The sequence below is a fragment of the Halichoerus grypus genome, chromosome 9 (assembly GCF_964656455.1).
Source record: "Halichoerus grypus chromosome 9, mHalGry1.hap1.1, whole genome shotgun sequence".
Taxonomy (NCBI): Eukaryota; Metazoa; Chordata; class Mammalia; order Carnivora; family Phocidae; genus Halichoerus; species Halichoerus grypus.
Window position 1 is genome coordinate 4,750,041 of NC_135720.1, and position 22,378 is coordinate 4,772,418.

Consider the following 22,378-nt stretch of genomic DNA (forward strand, 5'->3'; position numbering starts at 1 on the left):
GTCAGCAAAAGCTCACAGCGATTGAAATAATTTGAGGGGAGGAAGATTATATTCAAATGGTCCTTAGAACGAACGTAATCCATTAAGTCAGCGAGCCATTTAAGGAAGTTTAGGGGATGAGATGTAATGACACCAGTGTATGAATACTTACCATCATCTCAAGTTCTGTGTCAGGGTCAGAATTTAAAAGCATGGAGACTTTTGAAAATGAACTAGGCAGACCCATGCATCCTGCTATTCCCAAATCAGAATATGGAAAAGCAAGGTGGAAATGCTTACATTGAACAAATATTTGCCCAGTGGCAGTTACATGTAGCAAGCTGAAAGAGAATGACAAAATATGTCAGAGATGGACCCTGAGCACAAAGAGCTTATTCACTGAGAGAAAATATGATGAGCATGTGTAATTCTAAAATATAAGGTAATGGTACGTTTTGCCTTTTAAATTGTACAAAGTTCTGTGGAGGCTTGAAGGCAGGACTGTTGTTTCTGTTTTTGGCGGCGGAGTTGCAGTGGTTAAGGAGACAGGGAGGAGGTGACGTTGGGGCCAAGCCCTGAAGTCCAAATGTTTAGCATTAATACGAGTATGGAAGATCTTTTTCTTAGTTTCCAGTATGGCAAAACAAGCTGTTGCAGAGGTTCTCAGTACATGAAAGGACCACCGATTCAGACTTGTGACACTATGGACCCAAACCAGAATGGCCCCACAGCGTGGAGCCTACAGTCCATGACGGGAATGACAAGCAGGGCTCAGCTGGGCAGATGGGGGCCAGGTCACTAAGGACATGAAATACCAAGTTAGAGTGTGGGCCGTATATTCTTTACACAAATGGAGAGCTATTGAGGGCTTGGGGCAGGTTTGTGACAAAAATCAGTGGTGTTCCTGTAAAAATAAATAAAATAAGGTTAACCTAGCAAGAGTGCATAAGGATAACTCAGATGAGAGAGAGGTCAGCAGCGAGGCCGTGGCGTACACCTAAGGCTGGGAAGAGCAGGCATGGAAGGCCTCACGGGCGGTCAGGCTGGAAGGGAGAAGACCACACTGAGGTGGAACAGAGCAAGTTGAAGAGGGACCACCAGCGACGAGCCTGAGCGTGAGGGAGAAGTGAATGATGGGAGAGGAAGAGAAGTCCCTGTCTAAATACATCATCAATGGCTTACCTTCTCTTTTCTCTCAGCATGTAAGCTACTAATAGCTGAAAAAGAATCTTTAAACGTCCTCCCTAAATTAATTAAATATCATGTTTGGTCCCTAATTTTAAGAGGCCCAAGGGCAACTAACATCCTAAGAATTTCCCTAGTAAAGAAACCCAGTGTGTTCCTGGGGAGCCGGTCACCCACCTGCCCAGCGTCCTGCCTCCTCAGCAGGGACTCTGCCCTCATGCCCATTCTTCACTTATGGGTTCAGTATGTGTCTGAAGAGTCAGCAAGAGTCCGCAGACACTGCTACTCCAGCTTCCCCCAGGAGTAATTGTCCTGCACATATTTTTTCACAGGTGCTCAGGTATTGGTTACATTACAGTTGGACCTACATTGGAGGATTGAATCTTACCGACTCCTGGCATGGCATTTCTGTATGTAAATTCGTCAGGCAAGTGGTTTACCACTTGATAAAGCTGCCAGTTCATTTGTCACTGAGTAACAAATTAGTTCATTATTTCTTTTCCAAAGAAGGCAAACTGCAACAAACAATTCATAGCACATAGATCGCACACAAACCTAACCCCTGAAGATCTCCTTTATCCTTTTTGAATAAAAAAGGCCATCCTACTGAAGGAATCTTCTCCAAATGTGTTGCAAAAGAACAAAGTGATCAGAGCAAGCTTAATATTAATCATCCAGCCCAAGAATCGATTTCCTGTCTGCTCATTCTGGTCACTGAATTTCATTTTTCTAGATTTCCCAATAGCAAATGGATGGTAGCTATTATTATTAATAACTGTGTAATGTAGTTAGGGTAAATATTATTAATTTGAGTTCATAGAGCATAAATCTGAGACCCATGGTGGTTAAGTAACTGGTACAACATTCCCTGATTTATTTAAAAACAAATCTAAAAGTTTATTTTTAAAATTCTCTATTCTTCTCATTATACTGATTTGTCGGCTCCCATCACTTGTGATTTTCTTCGACGTTTGTAAAGATTCCTCACAAGAGAAAGAAAGTTATGCTAGCTGCATTTTCAAGAAAGCATAGAGGAAGCACAGAAGAAGAATCTGAAGTTTCTTTCATTATGTTATGACATTGGAGTTGACATTCAAAAGCAGAGTGCAGGTGTTTGTAAAAGAGAGAGAGATCAGGAACATGGGTGTCTAGAATGCTCTTATTTTGCATACCAGAGAATGGGAACATGCATTACTTACACTACAGAAACCCTCTCTCAGTTACATGAAGAGCAAAATCTTTCTGATAATAGGATTTGTGGTCCCATTATCTCTGAAGGGACTGGAATAAAAGCTGCAATTTAGAAAAAAATGAATAACTAGTTACAATGAGCTGGGCACAATGCCCAGTGGAAAAGTACACCCAGTCCTATCCAAAGAAGATACTTTATACACGTGGGCTGGTACTGTCTCTCTTTCTCTCTCTCTCTTCACTCAAGTGATAAAGGAGAATAATTTGTACTCTTAAAGAACTTCGTGGTACCTGTGAACAAAAATGTGTTTTTAAAAGAGGCATTTCTTTATAAAGTGAAATAAGATTCACCTTTGAATGACTTTCTGGGTTTTTTAAACCCTTTCTTCAATGGGGAGAAAGGGGAAGTTACATGAAGGCTAAAGAATGGGGATTTTTTTCCTGATTCAGATCATGACAAATTAATATTTTTGTTAGCTATGGGAAAATTTGTTAAAAATCTTTTCTTCTTCTTTCTTTTTTAGTTTTTAACATTTAATAGAAATCCAGGTTATTCGTGTGACATCATGATCTTGTCTCCATAGCAAGCTCTTCTTGTTGAAAGAGTTGGCCATTTAATAAATCTCACACTTTGGAAACAATTCCTTTTAATTTTGCAAGCATGAGAGGGATTAATGCATGACAGTCCAACAAAAGCTTTGTTTTATCCCCAGGACTCATGAATCAAACAACAGAATGACTTTTTATAGCCATTCTTCCTGCAGCAGCAAATGAGTGGTGCATTTTGCTCAGAGACAATCTGTCTTGAAGCCTCCAGCCCTCAGCGGTCACACTACCCTCATCAATAGATGTCTGGACTCCAACTGAGTATGTGGGTGGCAAGCATCAACACCTCATTTTGATGAAAGAGCCCTACAATGCCATTACCAAAGGTGATGTTTTAATAGCAATCAGGCATATCACTCTTATCTAGAAAGTTACTAACCTTCTATCAACGGTGCATCACCTGGCTTGGGAGTACATATGAAACCCCCTTTGCGCTGAAGCCAGTTAGCATCCTTAAAATTGTGACCAAAATGCATGTGTTAACATCTGGGAGCTGCTGACTTTGATTGAGTCTCTTGTCTGTGCTTATCTTGTCACAGGAGCGAATTTTCAAGTTTATATATGGCAGCAGTCCTAATCAATCATGGGCCTTGGCTTCTTGGCTTCTCAGTGCACGATAGTTATATGAAAATCCCCTCACAGAAACCTGGGATGGTGGAAGACAAGGACATTTAGTAAGTAGAAGGAAAGAAAGAGTTCACTTGGGAACACATTTTTTTTTTTTTTTTTTTATACAGCCATCCAACGCTTGTTACACAGAAGAAAGCATGGAGATGTGGCTACTCAGAATTTGCGGGAAATCAGAAATACAAAATTAGTTTATGATGCCTAGACCAAGGTCAAAACATTAAAAAAAAATGTTTTATTGGTTTCTCAGTGCTAAATTCAAAGAATGACACAAGGGAAAGATGTAAATACATAATCTTTTTTTTTTTTTTAAGTTGGAAAATAACATAGAATTTAGAGTGGAAACCAAATAACAATTAAACGATCATCTCCTTCTTGGAGAAGACAAAAACATTTAAGTGAAATAAACAGGATACAAACCAAGCTTAAAAATCAAGAGAAGTACATATACCTAAAATCTTATCATCAATAAGAATTTACTGAACACCCAGTAGATTTAGGACATTATCCTAAGCCTCTACCAGGAAAAATAATGTGAAAAAAGGCTATAACTTCCAAAGTTATAAAAGCCTGAGACTCAAGTCCAGCTGTGTTCTCACCAGAGTAAGCAAGTGATGATGTTATCTCTGAACTTTGATTTCCTCACATGATAAAAATCTAATAGAGTTGTTGTGAGAATTAAAACAATCTATCATTTATTTTATTGATTTAATGAACACCAATAGATCACTCTCTGTCTTATGACAAATTCTTGAATTCAGAATAATATGGTTGATAAAAAAGACAAAACTCCAGCCCTCAAATGACTTAAACTCTGGTGGGAAAGATGGACAATAAATAAAATAAAGTAGTACAATAAAGGTTGGGTAGGCAGTGAATAGTGCTAAGTGCTAAAATAAGGAAATGTTTGATACTATGAAATTGTATGTGAGGTAGCCATGGAAGGTTCCATAGACAATGTGAATTTGGGGTAAAGGTATAAAGTTGGAGCAAGTCAGGTGGATATCTGGATAAAGAGCAGGGTAGGCTAATGGTTTCCTGAAGTGGAAACAGGTCTAGTGTGCTCAAGAAAGTGCAAGAAAGCTGGTGTAGCCAGAAAGAATACAGAGGAGCAGGAGAAGTAGACGAGGTCTGGACATAACGTGGGCTTGGTCATGTGCATGTCAGTCCATCTGAGGATAGACTTCAGGTTCTTTTTGTTAGTGAGACGCTCCCAGGGGATTTTAATCAGAGGACACATGGAATCTGGCTTATTTTTGCCACTATCCCTCTAACTACTGTGTATTTAGGACTCTGAACAAGAGGAGTGGAAGCAAGCTATTCCAACAACGTGGGAGGGAGGTGACTGACTAGAGTGAGCAGTAAAGAAAGTGAGAGATGGTCAGAGTCTGGATATATCTGAAAGCGAGCAAGCAGGATTCAATGGCAGACAGACATAGAGTGTGTGAGAGCGAGGGGTATAGAATAACCCATGGCTTTTTGGACTGAACAACTGGAAAGATTCATTCACGAATAACTAAAATGAAGAAGCCTGTAGGAAAAACAGGTTTGGGGCAGAATGTCATGAGCTCAGTTTAGAACATGTGAAGTGTGTCATACCTATTTGTTATAAAAGTGACATGTTGACAGGTAAAGACATGAATATGTAGTTCGAGGGAGAGGTGTAGAGACTAGAATTGGAGTATCATCTCATCTCATATTGATGCAGTTTAAAGCAATAGGTTTGGATAAGATCATTAGAGACATACCAAGAGATTATGTTTAACAACTGGGTCCATGAGTATCTCACCTGTTGGAGATCAGGAAAAAAGAGACTTCCGCAAAGAAGGCTGGAAGGAGCAATCAGTAGGATTCAAGGAAAAGCAGCAGACCTTGGTGTTCTGACAGCCAGTTAAAAAAAATCCAGGAGAAGGGAGTCATGAAGTGTTATATTTGCTCGTATCACTCATAGGTGAAATAAGATGAAATTGAAAGATGATCATTGGATTTAATAACATGGTTTTATAAGAGATTCTGTTGCAATTTTTTTCTTTTAATATAGCAGATAAAAATAAATCTACCTGTTTATTTAATGTAGTCCTTCTCAGAAAGTTTGCTCCCATAATCCTTCTGAGAATACAGTGGTTCCTCTAATTCCAAATGCCTGGTCAAGTTGGAATCTGTTGGACCATGGGTTGATAGCAAACTTTGAATGGGACGGTCAGTTTATTTCTCCGGGAATTTAGAAATCCCCGTGTTTGAGGGACTTGAAATAAGGGGAGATAAAAGTCAACTGGAAATGACGTGGAGAAGGGAGGAAACAGGTTTCAGAAGGGAGGAAAAGTTAGATTAAGTTAAATGTATTGCGTTTGAGAGGAGACATTCACGAAACACCTAAATGCGGACGCCTCACAGACGTTGGGTTGGGTACTGAACCACAGCGTGGACACAATTCTAGTGAAACTTACAAGAAGCAAATAGGAAAAGAGGCCTCAGTTATAAGAAAATCTAGAAATGACATTTTAAAGTTGAGATTACATTTTAAAGCAGCCCTAGGCTTTTGGTGCCCACAGACAAGTGTCAGATTACAGGATCCCAGGATGGGGGGCAGCATGTGACAAAAGAACTTCACTACCTTACAAATTTTTGAAACCACTTCACTAGAGGGAATGAGAAGAAAGGTACTGACCTAAATATCTTTGGAGATTAGTCAAGTGTATAAAACTAAGTAAAATAAATTCTGTATCAACACGGGACTCTAGTTGATGAAGCTGTTTCCCACAGGGGTACGGGTTAACCATTCTGGTGCTAGAGGTGCCCACGACAATGGAGCAGTCACACAGATGGTTGGTGGATGGTGGGAACCAGATTTCTCAGGGTCTGAGTGGAAATTTACAGAGAGGAAGGAAGGGGAAGGAGGCTGGAATGATCTATGCAACAATGGTTGATTTATACAACAATAGCAAGTAAATTGTCTTATTTCTACCATGTTTCTTTATGCTTTCCATCTGTTCTACCTCTTTCATGGTTTGTTTGATCTCTCATCGTCCCTTTGGACTTTTTAAAATTGATTTTTCCCATTCAACTGTCCTCTAGTGTTTCAGATTTTATGAACTCCCTTTCTATAATTTTATTTTCAAAATCTAAAAGTCATCATTATTTCTACTTTCTTCCCAATATTTTGTTCAGCACTTTATCTTGGTTTTATATACTATTTTTACCAGCATTGTATTATGTTATCTTGTGTGTTTTCTCTAACCTCCAAAATTAGATGTTAATGGTATATCTTTTGGGGGGAGATATCTTTTTAGATCTTTCACACACACACACACACACACATATTTTGAAGATTTATTTATTTGTTTTAGAGAGAGAGAGAGAGAGAATGAGAAAGAGTGGGGAAGGGCAGAGGGAGAGGTAGAGAGAGAATCCCAAGCAGGCTTCATGCCGAGCATGGAGCCCTATGGGAGGCTTGACCTCATGACCCTGAAATCATGACCTGAGCCAAAATCAAGAGTCAGAGGCTCAATGGACTGAGCCACCCAGGCACCCCCTTCATCTATATTTTAATTGAGTGGCTTATTTTCTTACAGTTGAGTTTTAAGTGTTTTTTTTGTGTATTTTCAGTACAAGTCCCTCATCAGATGCATGTTTTGCAAACATTTTCTCTCAGTCTGCAGCTTGTCCCTCATTCTTTTAACAGTGTCTTCGTCAGAGCAGAGGTTTTGTTGGTGTTGTATGTAAAAACTCATCACCAAATCCAAGGTCACTTAGATTTTCTTCCAAAAGTTTCATTGCTTCTTTTAAATTCAGTGTTAAATTGTTTACACGGTTTCACTGTAAATGCTCTTATGTCATAGAAATTCAGCACAAGTTTGATCCAACACCCATTGTAGTAAGCTAGAAGGTTATAAAAGAACTCGAGCCTCAGTGCAAGGCAACACATATGGAAAACAGGCATCATATGCTTGCAGAAATTACTGAAATGCAGAACAGAGTCAGCAGAAGTAAGAACTCAAAAACAGGAGTGTTTAGTAACAAAGTAAACTCCATGAAAGAATCTCCAGAAATCCTGAGAGCTCATTGAGTCTCCCCTCATTTGAGCAAATCTAATTTGAATCTCAAAAAAACAAGGTGACACTGACGTGCAGTAGAGTGACACAAGTGGACCTTCTCTTTCTTGTAGTTATTGTTACTAAAAAAGGACCATTATGAAGGCTTTCCAGAATCTTCCTTTTATTTTACTAAATTAGAAACCATCATAGAGAAACTGGATCGATGACCTAGGGGTGCAATAAAATCTCAGATGGCCAAGATCATGTCTTGTTCCTCATTGCATAGCATTGATAGGTACTAAGTAATTGTTTGTTAAATCTCTGCTTCTTGAACCCATGAGAAAAAAAAAAATGAATCCCATAAAGCAGACCTTTAGTAACAGAGAAAAAAGAATACATCTTTAGATACATCTCACCATAATTCTCCTGGAAAAATATGATTTTCAAGAACAGTGTAATCTTATCTACAATAGAATTCTTAGATCACCATTACCTGAAAACTTTGGCTACTTTAGGAAGATGAAATCATAACATGTCTTTAAATTAAGACTCTTTCAGGTCTTTATTCCTCTAGGAAGTAAGTTTTCCCTAATTCTACTGCAAGGGCTCTATCCACCAGCACACACCTAACTAAGCCATACAGCCCACAGATCTACTTATCTTCCAAGCACCTTTCTGGGAGCAAACTCAAGGACCACTTATGGACAGGACAGATTCAAACAGAAGACACCAGGCATTAACAGAGATCAACACACCCTTGTGTTTCCCTTCTGGTATGTGTTACTATACAAAGAACAAATACCTTATGTTTCCAGAGACTTTTTACAAAGCACTCTCACATAAATAATCTCATTTATCTTTATATTTGAAGCAGGAAAAGCAAATGTTTTCCTGTTTTTTAAGATAAGGAAACATAAGCAAAGAGGCTAATTGGTAAATCATAGAACAAAATCCCCTGTGGGAAACAGCTTCATCAACTAGAGTCCCGTGTTGATACAGAATTTATTTTTTTTGCTATATTTCTCTGCTTCAAACAAACATGAAATTGCTAAGAGCTTACAATAAGAAATGCTGCTCGCCAGGATATCCGGTCTCAATTCCGGTGAAGTCACTTAGCAGCTTCCAAATACTCATCCTCTTTAGAGGCTGCTGGGTACTTTTTTTGAAAGGAATCAATAATGATTTAAATCACAGCAAAACAGTTTGTAGAACGCCACTTTAACAGGGAGCATGAAAGGCTCAAAATTCTTGAGCAACAGAAAGATATTTAATATTCATAGACACACAGTAAAATATTCTACAGAATAATAATTAATAGCATCATGACAATGTGTCATGTTTTATTAAGTAAAAACTATTTTGACTTGATTTTAATACCTAGATTTATATATATTGATGGGTAGGATGATTCATAATGCCATTTTACTATTAAACTACCCAAGTTTCACTTCAGATTTTAAACTAAACAATTAATTTTGTCCATGCGCACCCTCTCTGAACAGACTGACATGTATTTGTCATTTATTCTAATTATGCATGCAAAATAAGTTGCAGACAGCAATATCATTGAGCTGTGTGCTTACTGTTTAATATTTATAGGGTTCCAGCAATGATTAGGAAGTACTTACAACAAAATCCCTGCTCCTCCAGGCACATAAATTCTAGTGTTTTGATGGACTTTGTAGTCAAGACACCTGTTTCATACTTACCAGCAGGTTAGCTCTGTGAATATGCAAACCTGCTATGTTGCTGAGCCCCAAGGTCATGGATTTGCTCTCCCTGTTATACAATTAACCCGTTTTTTGCTAGAGCCATGAACTGCCCTGGCAACTCCAGCCAACCTTCTGAACAACACACTCCACTGGTTCCAGGGGCAGGGCAAGATGGATGAGAGACAGTGAATGAATCAGTAGAAACTCAATTTCACTACTGGAAAAGGAACTCAAAGAATACATGCAACTGACAAATCCTTAGCATGTTTATAAAAACCCACTCATTCTTAAAAAAAAAAGCTCATTACCCTGTCTTGGTTGATTATCATGTTCATTCTGAGTATTTTGGCACTGAAAATTTTATTTTTATTTTCTGTTGGTACCAAACTCCATCCAGTCTCCATCTTGCTGAAGAACAATTGCTAAGTGCTCTGGGAGAAGCTTGAGAAACACGTGAGCTGCCTGTCCAGGTGCTCTTTGAGAACATTCTTGATGAATGAGACAAGATGACTATCTAGATGGGAAGAGATGGCCAACTGGGGCACTCATAATGGAGATACTAGGCAAAGGGCTGCTTTCAAATATAGAAGGGGGGGAGGGGGGTGGGTGGGGGAAGGTAGAGGAAGTCTCTGATTTTGAAATAGGGTATTGAATAATTCAGAATGATATGTGACTTTAGACAACGTGGGCAGGCTGGCAATCCGGAGAGTGAAATTTGGAAAGAAGATGGAAAAAACCTTAATTCTTATGATATTTCTTCAAGCTAATCATTTAGGGACAGTGAGCAGAGTACATGTGCCAGGGGGTGGGAGGTCACAGAAATGAGAATTGCAATAGTTCACATGTTAAAACCTAAAATAAAGATGGAGATAAAAGCAGCTCAGAAGATATTATAAAAAGCACTATTTTGGATCACCTCGTAATCCTCACATCTAAGTTCCAGGTTTATTGTTCTACGGAGGGGTGGGGAGGGAGGGATAGCATTTAGTGACAATATCAACTTGAATGTGGATTTTTTTTAAATAATAAACTCACTCTGGTACTTTAAAACTACATTATCAAGCGATGGCTGTGTGCTTCTATAGCGATTATGATGGTTACAGTAATGTGCGTGTGTGCGTGTGTGTGCGTGAGAGAGAGAGAGAGCATTCATTGCATGGAGGTGGTGTAGAGAGAGAGAGATGAAGAACTCCTTCTTCCTCCTCTCAAAGAAGAGAGAATTTTAATACCATTGGGTCGGATTCCAGGATACAGATATGTCCACACGTTTTGATGGGCAGAGTTACTGTGAAATATGAATCTTTCTTACATTTTCTCTGTTCATGTCTGGGTAGGAAAAATGCCTGGAGATTAACTTATTTTTTCTCCACCTGGTGTGCTTCTGTTAAGGAAGAAAGGGATTTCCCTCTGTAGCTTGGAGTTGATATAACATGCTCCAGCCTAGCCTATGAAGTCTTACATCAAATGATCAATTAGTGGCCCAGCAAATAATGCATTCAAAAGTTTATTTCCTTTTACTAACAGTCTTTGAAGGAAAGGGAGGTTCTCACTGAGTAAGGGCAGAACCTTCTAATAGTGCCTTAAAACCCAATATTGTGCATGAGAAATCTCTCCAGAAATTTCCCCCAGAGAAATCCATCTTCCCCATACACTTTGAAACTGTATGGAATAGCTTGAAAATTAGAATTAAAAATCCTCAAAAGAGGTGACCCTCGTAGCTAGGAAAGATCAGCTGTGAAAGTGTGGATTTGGAGGTAGTTCGGTGGTAAGCGATTCTGAAAGATGGACTGTGCATGCCCATCTCGAGAATACCATCAGCTTATGAAGATCTCTCACTTCAGAGGGAGCTCACATGGGCATGTGAGTGGTTGGGGGGAGGAGGGGAGAGGAATTGAAGGGGCACTGGGGTGGAGAGCTGGAACATGGGCCCCATACACCCTGCAAGAGCTGGGGACAGAAGGGCAATTGGGCAGGGAAATGATACAATCCACGTTTCCAAAGAAATAATGTGAGTCCATTTATGTTAGGAAAAGAGGCGACTAAAGAGATTATTTGCCTTATCTGAGTTTTGTTTTGTTTTGTTTTGTTTTAAATCTGGATCCCTAGAGAAGGAACTAGGTGAATATGATGCATTTTCTCAAAGTCCACTGGGGGATGTGGGAGGGGAGTTCCTAAAAAAAGAGGGTTCTGAGACCAGTTGCTGACAACACCATACACTTGATGTTTGCGGCGAAGGCATTTGATGAGATACTGAGCATCGCAGACACCTGTAGCAAAGTGCTGGGCTGTGCCCTCGATGGCCCAGCACCCCCTCCCCCCACCCCATGTGTAGCCCCCCTACTCACAGGACTTGACAGTAGCACCCCTTTGCACCCGCTCCCTAGTTTCTGCTATCCTCGGGGTTGACCTCTGAGGCCCTTCCTCCGGGGCTTTGAAACTGAGATGATGGTTGATCCATGCTCTCTGGGAGACTGAACTGCAAGAGGTGGATGTTGGAGCCACCTGTGGTCAGTTTTTATTTTCCCACATGGATCAGATAAGCTCTGGCGGTCCCTCGGCAGACACAGAGAAAAATCAAACAGGTATGCTCAATGAGGCAAAGATGAAAAGAGCTGAGATCATATATGATGCCCCAATTTTGTCCTGAAGTCTGGCCACCTTCTTCTCAACTTTTGTTCATGTTAGCACAGATATGTTTCTGACACTTTCAAGCAAAAGACATCAAATGGGGGGTTGGGGTTCATCACAACTTGAGTCAGTAGTTAGAAATTATTCTATTGACTTTTCTAAAGTAATGAGACTTGTTTTTGGTTGTGGATTGGGGAAATAATTTCATCGTCTTAAAATTGAATTTGGCAATCTCTAAGAGTAATTAGGAGATTTTCCTGAAAGTGAGAATTGTTGTGTCAGCAAATCAGTGTCAAGCCACTAATAAGAAATTCCTCTTGGGACAGATCCAATGTGCCTAAGGTTTTCCTAGGTTTAGAAGTTTCTAGAGAAATTATAGTTTCTGAGGAATCAACAGCAAAAGATGCATCCTGGCATACCAGTTGGGTGGACTTCAAATTCTGGAACTCTAACTTCCTATATTCTCCCCAAATCAACTTCACCTCAGTAGACATCCCATGTCAAAAATGAATAAATACTTTCTTGGAAATACTTACATTTGATCTTAGCAAAAAACAAACAAACCAATAAACAAATAAAAAAATCCACTATTTTAGATTATTCCTTAAACAAATAAATTTTCCACTACTTAAATCTTCCATGTATTATTGAAAATTCTTTCTTTCCCTTTCCTGACCTCACCCCACCCTGTTAAGAATAGTGGTTCCTTTTAATGTTGATTTATTACCAAGTGTAATGTTTTATATCATTTGATTTTCTTATATTCAAAATGTCCAGGTACAAGGGGGAAAAAATCACTACAGGACTTCAAATAAATCCTCCATGAGAAGATTTTCCTGTGTCAATGGATGTAGAAAGAGAGCTGCCCCTGTTGTTTTGCAAACAATGAATCTTCTCCAGCCTATAAATAATGGAAAGGGAAATCTCAGAAAGGATTTTTCTAATTTGGCTGTCTTCAGGCTGCCTACCCAGCATGCCTTCTTGTTTACAACTGCAAGTACAAATGTATGATTTTTTCCCCCCTTTTCACTCAAAACATTAGTTTTTTGGCTTATAGAATTAACCTTTGCCATGCATCTATGCTGTTTGCTTGCTGCTGCTATTTTAAACACTGAATCTGTTTTGTACTTTTTACCATAGGATACTTAGAGCGTTATATAAACTGCTACTCCATGATCTCCTTTAATCTCACATAAGGTAAATGGTAAATTCTCACCCAAATTTATTGATGGATGAAGGGAAATTTATAAGCATTCAACAGAAGATGAGTATTCTATATGAAACATTTAAACATCGATAACTGTATTAATCATGGTTCTAGCTTCTAAAATATGCCTAATGATACAATCACATGACCACATGCATCCGAGAGAAGTTCCAGTCCCCTGGCCTTGACCTCCTCCCTCCCGTAGGACCCACCTCCCAAGGATTTCTCCTGGGGGTGCTTCTCTTTTTTTTAATTTTAATTTTAATTTTAATTTTTTTAATTTAATTTAATTTTATTATGTTATATTAATCACCATAAAGTACATCATTAGTTTTTGATGTAGTGTTCCATGATTCATTGTTTGCATATAACACCCAGTGCTCCATGCAATACGTGCCCTCCTTAATACCCATCACTGGGCTAACCCATCCCCCCACCCCCCTCCCCTCTAAAACCCTCAGTTTGTTTCTCAGAGACCATAGTCTCTCATGGTTCGTCTCCCCCCTCCGATCCCCCCCCTTCATTTTTCCCTTCCTTCTCCTAATGTCCTCCATGCTATTCCTTATGTTCCACAAATACGTGAAACCATATGATAATTGACTTTCTCTGCTTGACTTATTTCACTTAGCATACTCTCCAGTCCCATCCATGTTGATGTAAAAGTTGGGTATTCATCCTTTCTGATGGCTGGGTAATATTCTGTTGTATATATGGACCACATCTTCTTTATCCATTCGTCTGTTGAAGGGCATCTCAGCTCTTTCCACAGTTTGGCTATTGTGGACATTGTTGCTAATACCTATCCTCCTGAAGCTGTTTCAAAAAATAGAAACAGAAGGAAAGCTTCCAGACTCATTCTATGAGGCCAGCATTACCTTAATCCCCAAACCAGGCAAAGACCCCATCAAAAAGGAGAATTTCAGGTGGATATCCCTGATGAATATGGTTCCAAAATTCTCAACAAAATCTTAGCTAATAGGATCCAACAATACATTAAAAGGATCATCCACCAAGACCAAATGGGATTTATCCCTGGGATGCAAGGGTCGTTCAACATTTGCAAATCAATCAATGTGATAGAACTCATTAATAAGAGGAGAGAGAAGAACCATATGGTCCTCTCAATTGATGCAGAAAAAGCATTTGACAAAATACAGCATCCTTTCCTGATTAAAACTCTACAGAATATAGGGAACATTCCTCAATTTCATAAAATCCATTTATGAAAAACTGGGGGTGCTTTTCAAATACAAACTGATCAATCCAGAGTCCACAGGCCTCAGGACCCTGCCCTTAACACCCCAGGGCCAGATGCCAGATAACAGCCCTTGTGCCCCAGAGCCCGCTGAAATTATTCAAGCTAGTCAATCCTAAACCTGCCTCCCCTTCCTCACCCATTCCTTCTCAAGAAACCACATTAAAGGCTTTTGCCCAGATCTCTCCTGCTTCTCTGCCTCATACCTGACAGGAGCTTTCCTGTGGGGCTCTCCCCAACATGGTATGCCGTCTCCTTTGTGAAACTGTGAGTAATAAACTACCTTTTCAATAGAAATCATTTCCTCATCTGTTGACCTTACAGTCTATTTTGAAACAGCAACCCCCTTAGAGACCCAAGGGGTCCCTCCATATTTCTAATTCCTTATTGCCTTTCTTCATAACAGATTTTTTTGCTTGAATTATTCAGGTTATGTGATTCACCTATTAGCCCATTACTGCATCTACACAGGCCATGGTACAAAAGTACGACAGCAGTTCTGACATATAATTGTACCCCAAAGCCAAGAAATGGAATCAAATAACCCTTCCACATCACTATTGGTTCCTAGATGCAGAGATTTAGTCAAGACTTGAAAATATGCTGATACTCCTATTTGTAAGGCTAAAATAATTCTGTCTGCTTTGCAATTCCTTCTCTGTCTCCATTTGTTTGGTTTTTACGTAAATTTTGCTGAAAGAAATCTGATATAATTGCTCTGGGTAGTCTAGGAGGAGGGAAACATGTAAATGTTGTAGGCAAAAAGGAATTTTTTGTGTTAATATTTTTGGGAAATTATCTGCAATTTTTTTTTGGTGCCCCTGCCAATGTAGATTTAAATACTGCTCAATGACTTTGATGGAAATCTAACTCTTCAAAGCCCAAGTGCATTTAAAAATGAGATGACATGGTTGCTAAGGTCCCATCCTGTTCGATCAGCAGCCTTTGGTAATCTTATAAGTAGCAAGTGGTCTCAGATGTCATATTCAAATTTTCAACCAAATCAGAACACTTAGTTTGCAATGGCATGAAGAAAGTGTCCTCTCTACTGTGGTCACTGATCTTCCTGGCGCGCATCACTATCGTTTCGTGCTGTGCTCTCTAGGATATTTGAACTTTCTTTCACTTACACTGAATGTTCACTTATTATGAGAAGAGATCTATGTGAATGCGCCATGCAATAAATCACTTCTTCTGGGTATTGAGACCAACCCAACATAACTGTGAACACTCACGGTGATTTTTAAAAAATTAGAGTAAACAACGTGGTTGTGGATTTTCATAAAGCTCATGTGTTTTTACAAATGTTTTTCACTATCCTTTATCAGCATTGTTTTGAAGAAGCTAATAATTTGAAAGGAGTATCAACAGGTGCTTCTTTGGATTTTACCTCAGTAAATTTCATCCACTCACCCTTAACATAAACTTGAGCAAATGCATCATAACTGCATAGATATGGGTGGTAGAACGTAAGCTGTAAGCACCAAATCTCAGAGAAAAGATAACTTTATTTTAAATTAGCTAAAAGATAAGTTTATTTTAAATTGGCTACTGGGTTAAGATAAAAGGAAATGAAATCTCCATTCCCCATAATGTTCCAAGTTTGGAAACTAGTAAGTAATCTTGGTATTCAGGAGCAAAATGTCTTATCGAGAGTTCAAGAGCTGATTGCTGAATTTTCAGGAATGTTGTAAGCCTGTTGTTTAACAGAAACTTATTAATAACTAATCTCTGGGTAATCTCTGTTGATTAATCTCTGTGTAATAATCCATCTCTGTGCTTAGTAGAGTCACACTGGCAGGTCAACATCAGCTATGATGAGAGAATTCACACCATAGACATCAGCAAATGCTGCAAGTCAGGGCTTCACTTACTGTTTTGTTGATTGTCTAGACATAAGAACATGTGGAAAAACATCAATAGAGCAGATTAAACTTGAAAGTACTTTCTGTCTGTAGCCTTTACATTATAAATAGCACAAAATTTAAGGAGATGTTGTTCCGGTATTCAGAACTATTTTCCAATTCAGAAAAGTAGTCTCTTATATCATTGATGAGCTAGTAAAATTCTTCATACATCTTTGTTGTTTCATGTACACCTCGCTCATTAATGTAAATGAAAATCTTAACCAATATTCATGTCATGACTGCACCTGGTAGTCAATTGCAACCATAGGTTGGCTATGAAAACACTTTAAAAGAAATCAATGGAAGCATTCTGTGAAATTCAATTTCCTATATGAAATTTACAATAGGGTATTATTTGTAAATTACCTGCTACACATCTTTGTTATTAGTAAAATTTATGATAAACTTATGCATGTGAATAGATCCATATGTACACATACCCTTTTTTTTCAGAGCTGGGTGTTAAACATTTACCCGCAGACCACTACCTATAGTGACCTGTGACATTTATCCTAGAAGGTCAGACTGCTTACAAGGGCCTTTCTATGTGACAGCCTTGTTTTATACCTAAGGTGTTTAGAATTGCACTTTTTCTGGTCAAATCCATTCTAGGTGGTGAAATTGTGTGTGAGAATCTTCAGATATTTAATCAAGCGTATACAACTGTAGCATTCCTGGGTAGACATCAAGCCTATGTAAGGATAAATACAGCAAGGGCCCCTCTTCTTTCCACCCTACAATCTGTAGCCACTTAAAATAATTTTCCCAATGTGCCTTCAAATTGTGTTTAATCCCCAATATTTGTTACTTTTATGGAGTTTTCACTTTATATCTTTAATATACAAGAATAAATAAAACCATGAAGATATTTTGTTTTCATCAAAATCCCAAATGGGGCACATATTTCTCACTTCCTCAGAGACATACCTGGATAGTAATTTAAACACTCAGATGTAGCTACATGAACTTGTGTTACTTTGCAGAATATCAACAACCTTTGCAAAAACATTTCTCACTGCTTGAGGATGGTGAAGTATTAAGGTCTTAATGTGTTAAGACCTTGCAACACTGCAGGTGGGAAGAGGATGGGCAGGAAGAGACCAGTAATACCCACCTGCTTTGTGTTCCAATGTCTTTACCCAAGGAAACAAAACCAAACAGCAATGAGATGGAAGCAGAATTGGAGCAGATGGCACATGCCTCTAGATGACTTACGTCCTTGCTCTGCAGTCTATAAGGGGTGCCTGTAACATTCTCCCGGTCCCTAGGGTCCTGCCAGACTTGAGAGAGAAACCAGACTCTTCCTCTGCCCTGCACTTGCACACTCAGCTAGTGTCAGTCTTCTGGATGAAATCTTCAAGACACGCTCACCAGGGAACTAGATGGGAAAGCATCGCATATAGGTAGTACCAGAGGTCAACACGTTCAATGTCTTCCACCCTCTCCTGCCCTTCTGTTTCTTCAGTGCTATGAAGCCCCTAGGTTTTATGGGTTGAAGAGAGTGTGCTGTAGTTCATCCTAGAAGTCCAAGCTGCTCGGATTTCCTGCTTTTTTTTCCCCCAATATAGACAATTCACTGGGTTTACAATGAGAATGGCCTCTGTTCTGGTGATTTGACTATGTTGACATTTAGTATTTAAAGAGAACAAAGGTGTACAGAGACACTAGACAATATGGTGAAGGAAAAGCTACAGAATACAGCAATTGCTGAAGATCAGCATTTTCATGCAAGGACAGCATCATTGCTTTCAAGGGTTTGTACAGTGAGGATGTAGACATCAGTTTGTTCTATGCTTCTTAGAATCCCCTCCAAAACATACACACACACACACACACACACACACACACACACACACACTGTTTTCACAATAATTTCACAGAGAAATTTAAAATGGAAATTTGCTAGCCAAAGGAAATGGTGCTTTAAAAAATTCATTTTCATATCTCCAAGCATGTATTAGGCACAGATCACTAACGTAAAATAAATACATAGGAGAGGGTAAATACCCAAGAATGCTCATTTTGAAACTTTAGGAAGAAATAATTTTGTTCTAAAATCTAAATTCACTGCTTAAAAAAATATTGCATCCTCTATTGCACAACTCCCAACATAATAATTATCCATAGATATTGCTACTGAGAACACCAGGGTCGCCGACACTAGGAGCCTCTCAGTTTCCCTCTAACTGGAAGACCCTGGGATTTGATGAATCTCCATATTATCTTTTTGCTTAGCTTAGAGTGTATCAGGGTTAGGTTTTGTAAAAGGAATCAGTATTTGATCAGATCTGAATAATATAGAATATTAGGGGTGGAGTTCCCCATCTGTCTTATTTTCTGAACATCCAATATTCACTTTAATAAACCCAAGATCAAGGGACACAGTGTGTGACACGTTTCAGTTGACCAGCAGGGCAGGACACAGGCTGCTCACAGGAGGGACCATGCCTCAGCCTTCAGCTTGAAGGTGAGTTGCCCAGAGGTCCCCGCATTCAGCCATCAGAGCCAGGGACTATGCCACATCAGCAAGAACAATTTTAAGAGGGGGACAGAGCTGTCTTTCCAATCAAACCGTTTCCTTGGATGCAGAAGACATTGACAAAGGTGATTTTGCTCTTTTCTGCATTTGCAGTTAAGAGCGGAAGATAGGTTTCATTTTCTGTCTTAATTTGAAAAGCATAACACAGGACAAATTTTGGTTTCCAATTTGCAAGTAGGCCATTATTTATGGAATTGAATTTGACCAAAATTCTCAGGTTTTTGGCACTCACCACAAATTCTCCAAATTCTTTCTTTTTATTATGTTATGTTAATCACCATGCATTACATCATTAGTTTTTGATGTAGTGTTCCATGATTCATTGTTTGCATATAACACCCAGTGCCCCATGCAGAACATGCCCTCTTTAATACCCATCACCAGGCTAACCCATCCCCCCACCCCCCTCCCCTCTAGAACCCTCAGTTTGTTTTTCAGAGTCCATAGTCTCTCATGGTTCGTCTCCCCCTCCGATCCCCCCCCATTCTTCCCCTCCTGCTATCTTCTTCTTCATCTTTTTTTTCTTTTTTAACATATAATGTATTATTTGCTTCAGAGGTACAGATCTGTGATTCAACAGTCTTGCACACTTCACAGCACTCACCATAGCACATACCCTCCCCAGTGTCTATCACCCAGCCACCCAATCCCACCCACCCCCCACTACTCCAGCAACCCTCAGTTTGTTTCCTGAGATGAAGAATTCCTCATATCAGTGAGGTCATATGATACATGTCTTTCTCTGATTGACTTATTTCGCTCAGCATAATACCCTCCAGTTCCATCCACATCGTTGCAAATGGCAAGATTTTATTCTTTTTGATGGCTATTATGTATATTATATTCCATTGTATGTATATACACCACATCTTCTTTATCCATTCATCTGTCGATGGACATCTTGGCTCTTTCCACAGTTTGGCTATTGTGGACATTGTTGCTATAAACATCGGGGTGCACATACCCCTTCAGATCCCTACATTTGTATCTTTGGGGTAAATACCCAGTAGTGCGATTGCTGGGTCATATGGTAGCTCTATTTTCAACTTTCTGAGGAACCTCCATACTGTTTTCCAGAGTGATTGCACCAGCTTGCAGTCCCACCAACAGCGTAGGAGGGTTCCCCTTTCTCCACATCCCCGCCAACATCTGCCGTTTCCTGACTTGTTAATTTTAACCATGCTGACTGGTGTGAGGTGGTATCTCATTGAGGTTTTGATTTGGATTTCCCTGATGCCAAGCGATGTTGAGCACTTTTTCATGTGTCTTTTGGCCATTTGGATGTCTTCTTTGGAAAAATGTCTGTTCATGTCTTCTGCCCATTTCTTGATTGGATCATTTGTTCTTTGGGTGTTGAGTTTGATAAGTTCTTTATAGATTTTGGATACTAGTCCTTTATCTGATATGTCATTTGCAATATCTTCTCCCATTCTGTCAGTTGTCTTTTGGTTTTGTTGATTATTTCTTTTGCTGTGCAAAAGCTTTTTATCTTGATGAAGTCCCAGTAGTTCATTTTTGCCCTTGCTTCCCTTGCCTTTGGCGAAGTTTCTAGGAAGAAGTTGCTGCAGCTGAGGTCGAAGAGGTTGCTGCCTATGTTCTCCTTTAGGATTTTGATGGACTCCTGTCTCACATTGAGGTCTTTCAACCATTTGGAGTCTATTTTTGTGTGTGGTGTAAGGAAATGGTCCAGTTTCATTCTTCTGCATGTGGCTGTCCAATTTTCCCAACACCATTTGTTGAAGAGACTCTTTTTTCCATTGGACATTCTTTCCTGCTTTGTCGAAGATTAGTTGACCATAGAGTTGAGGGTCCATTTCTGGGCTCTCTATTCTGTTCCATTGATCTATGTGTCTGTTTTTGTGCCAACACCATACTGTCTTGATGATGACAGCTTTATCATAGAGCTTGAAGTCCGGAATTGTGATGCCGCCAGCTTTGCTTTTCTTTTTCAACATTCCTCTGGCTATGCGGGGTCTTTTCTGGTTCCATACAAATTTTAGGATTATTTGTTCCATTTCTTTGAAAAAAGTTGATGGTATTTTGATGGGGATTGCATTGAATGTGTAGATTGCTCTAGATAGCATTGACATCTTCACAATATTTGTTCTTCCAATCCATAAGCATGGAATGTTTTTCCATTTCTTTGTGTCTTCCTCAATTTCTTTCATGGGTATTTTATAGTTTTCTGAGTACAGATTCTTTGCCTCTTTGGTTAGATTTATTCCTAGGTATCTTATGGTTTTGGGTGCAATTGTAAATGGGATCGACTCCTTAATTTCTCTTTTTTCTGTCTTGTTGGTGTATAGGAATGCCACTGATTTCTGTGCATTGATTTTGTATCCTGCCACTTTACTGAATTCCTGTATGAGTTCTAGCAGTTTTGGGGTGGAGTCTTTTGGGTTTTCCACATAAAGTATCATATCATCTGCAAAGAGTGAGAGACTTCTTCTTTGCCAATTTGGATGCCATTTATTTCTTTTTGTTGTCTGATTGCTGTGGCTAGGACTTCTAATACTATGTTGAATAGCAGTGGTGATAGTGGACATCCCTGCTGCATTCCTGACCTTAGGCGGAAAGCTCTCAGTTTTTCCCCATTGAGAATGATATTCGCTGTGGGTTTTCCATAGATGGCTTTTATGATATTGAGGTATGTACCCTCTATCCCTATACTCTGAAGAGTTTTGATCAAGAAAGGATGCTGTACTTTGTCAAATGCTTTTTCTGCATCTATTGAGAGGATCATATGGTTCTTGTTCTTTCTTTTATTAATGTATTGTATCACATTGATTGATTTGCAGATGTTGAACCAACCTTGCAGTCCAGGGATAAATCCCACTTGGTCGTGGTGTATAATCCTTTTAATGTACTGTTGGATCCTATTGGCTAGTATTTTGGTGAGAATTTCTGCATCCATGTTCATCAAGGATATTGGTCTATAATTCTCCTTTTTGATGGGTTCTTTGTCTGGTTTGGGGATCAAGGTAATGGTGGCCTCATAAAATGAGTTTGGAAGTTTTCCTTCCATTTCTATTTTTTGGAACAGTTTCAGAAGAATAGGTATTAATTCTTCTTGAAATGTTTGGTAGAATTCCCCTGGGAAGCCATCTGGCCCTGGGCTTTTGTTTGTTGGGAGATTTTTGATGACTGCTTCAATTTCCTTAGTGGTTATAGGTCTGTTCAGGTTTTCTATTTCTTCCTGGTGTAGTTTTGGTAGTTGATACATATCTAAGAATGCATCCATTTCTTCCAGATTATCTAATTTGCTGACAAATAGTTGCTCATAATATGTTCTTATAATTGTTTGTATTTCTTTGGCGTTGGTTGTGATCACTCCTCTTTCATTCATGATTTTGTTGATTTGGGTCATTTCTCTTTTCTTTTTGATAAGTCTGGCCAGGGGTTTATCAATATTGTTAATTCTTTCAAAGAACCAGCTCCTTGTTTTGTTGATTTGTTCTACTGTTCTTTTGGTTTCTATTTCATTGATTTCTGCTCTGATTTTTATTAT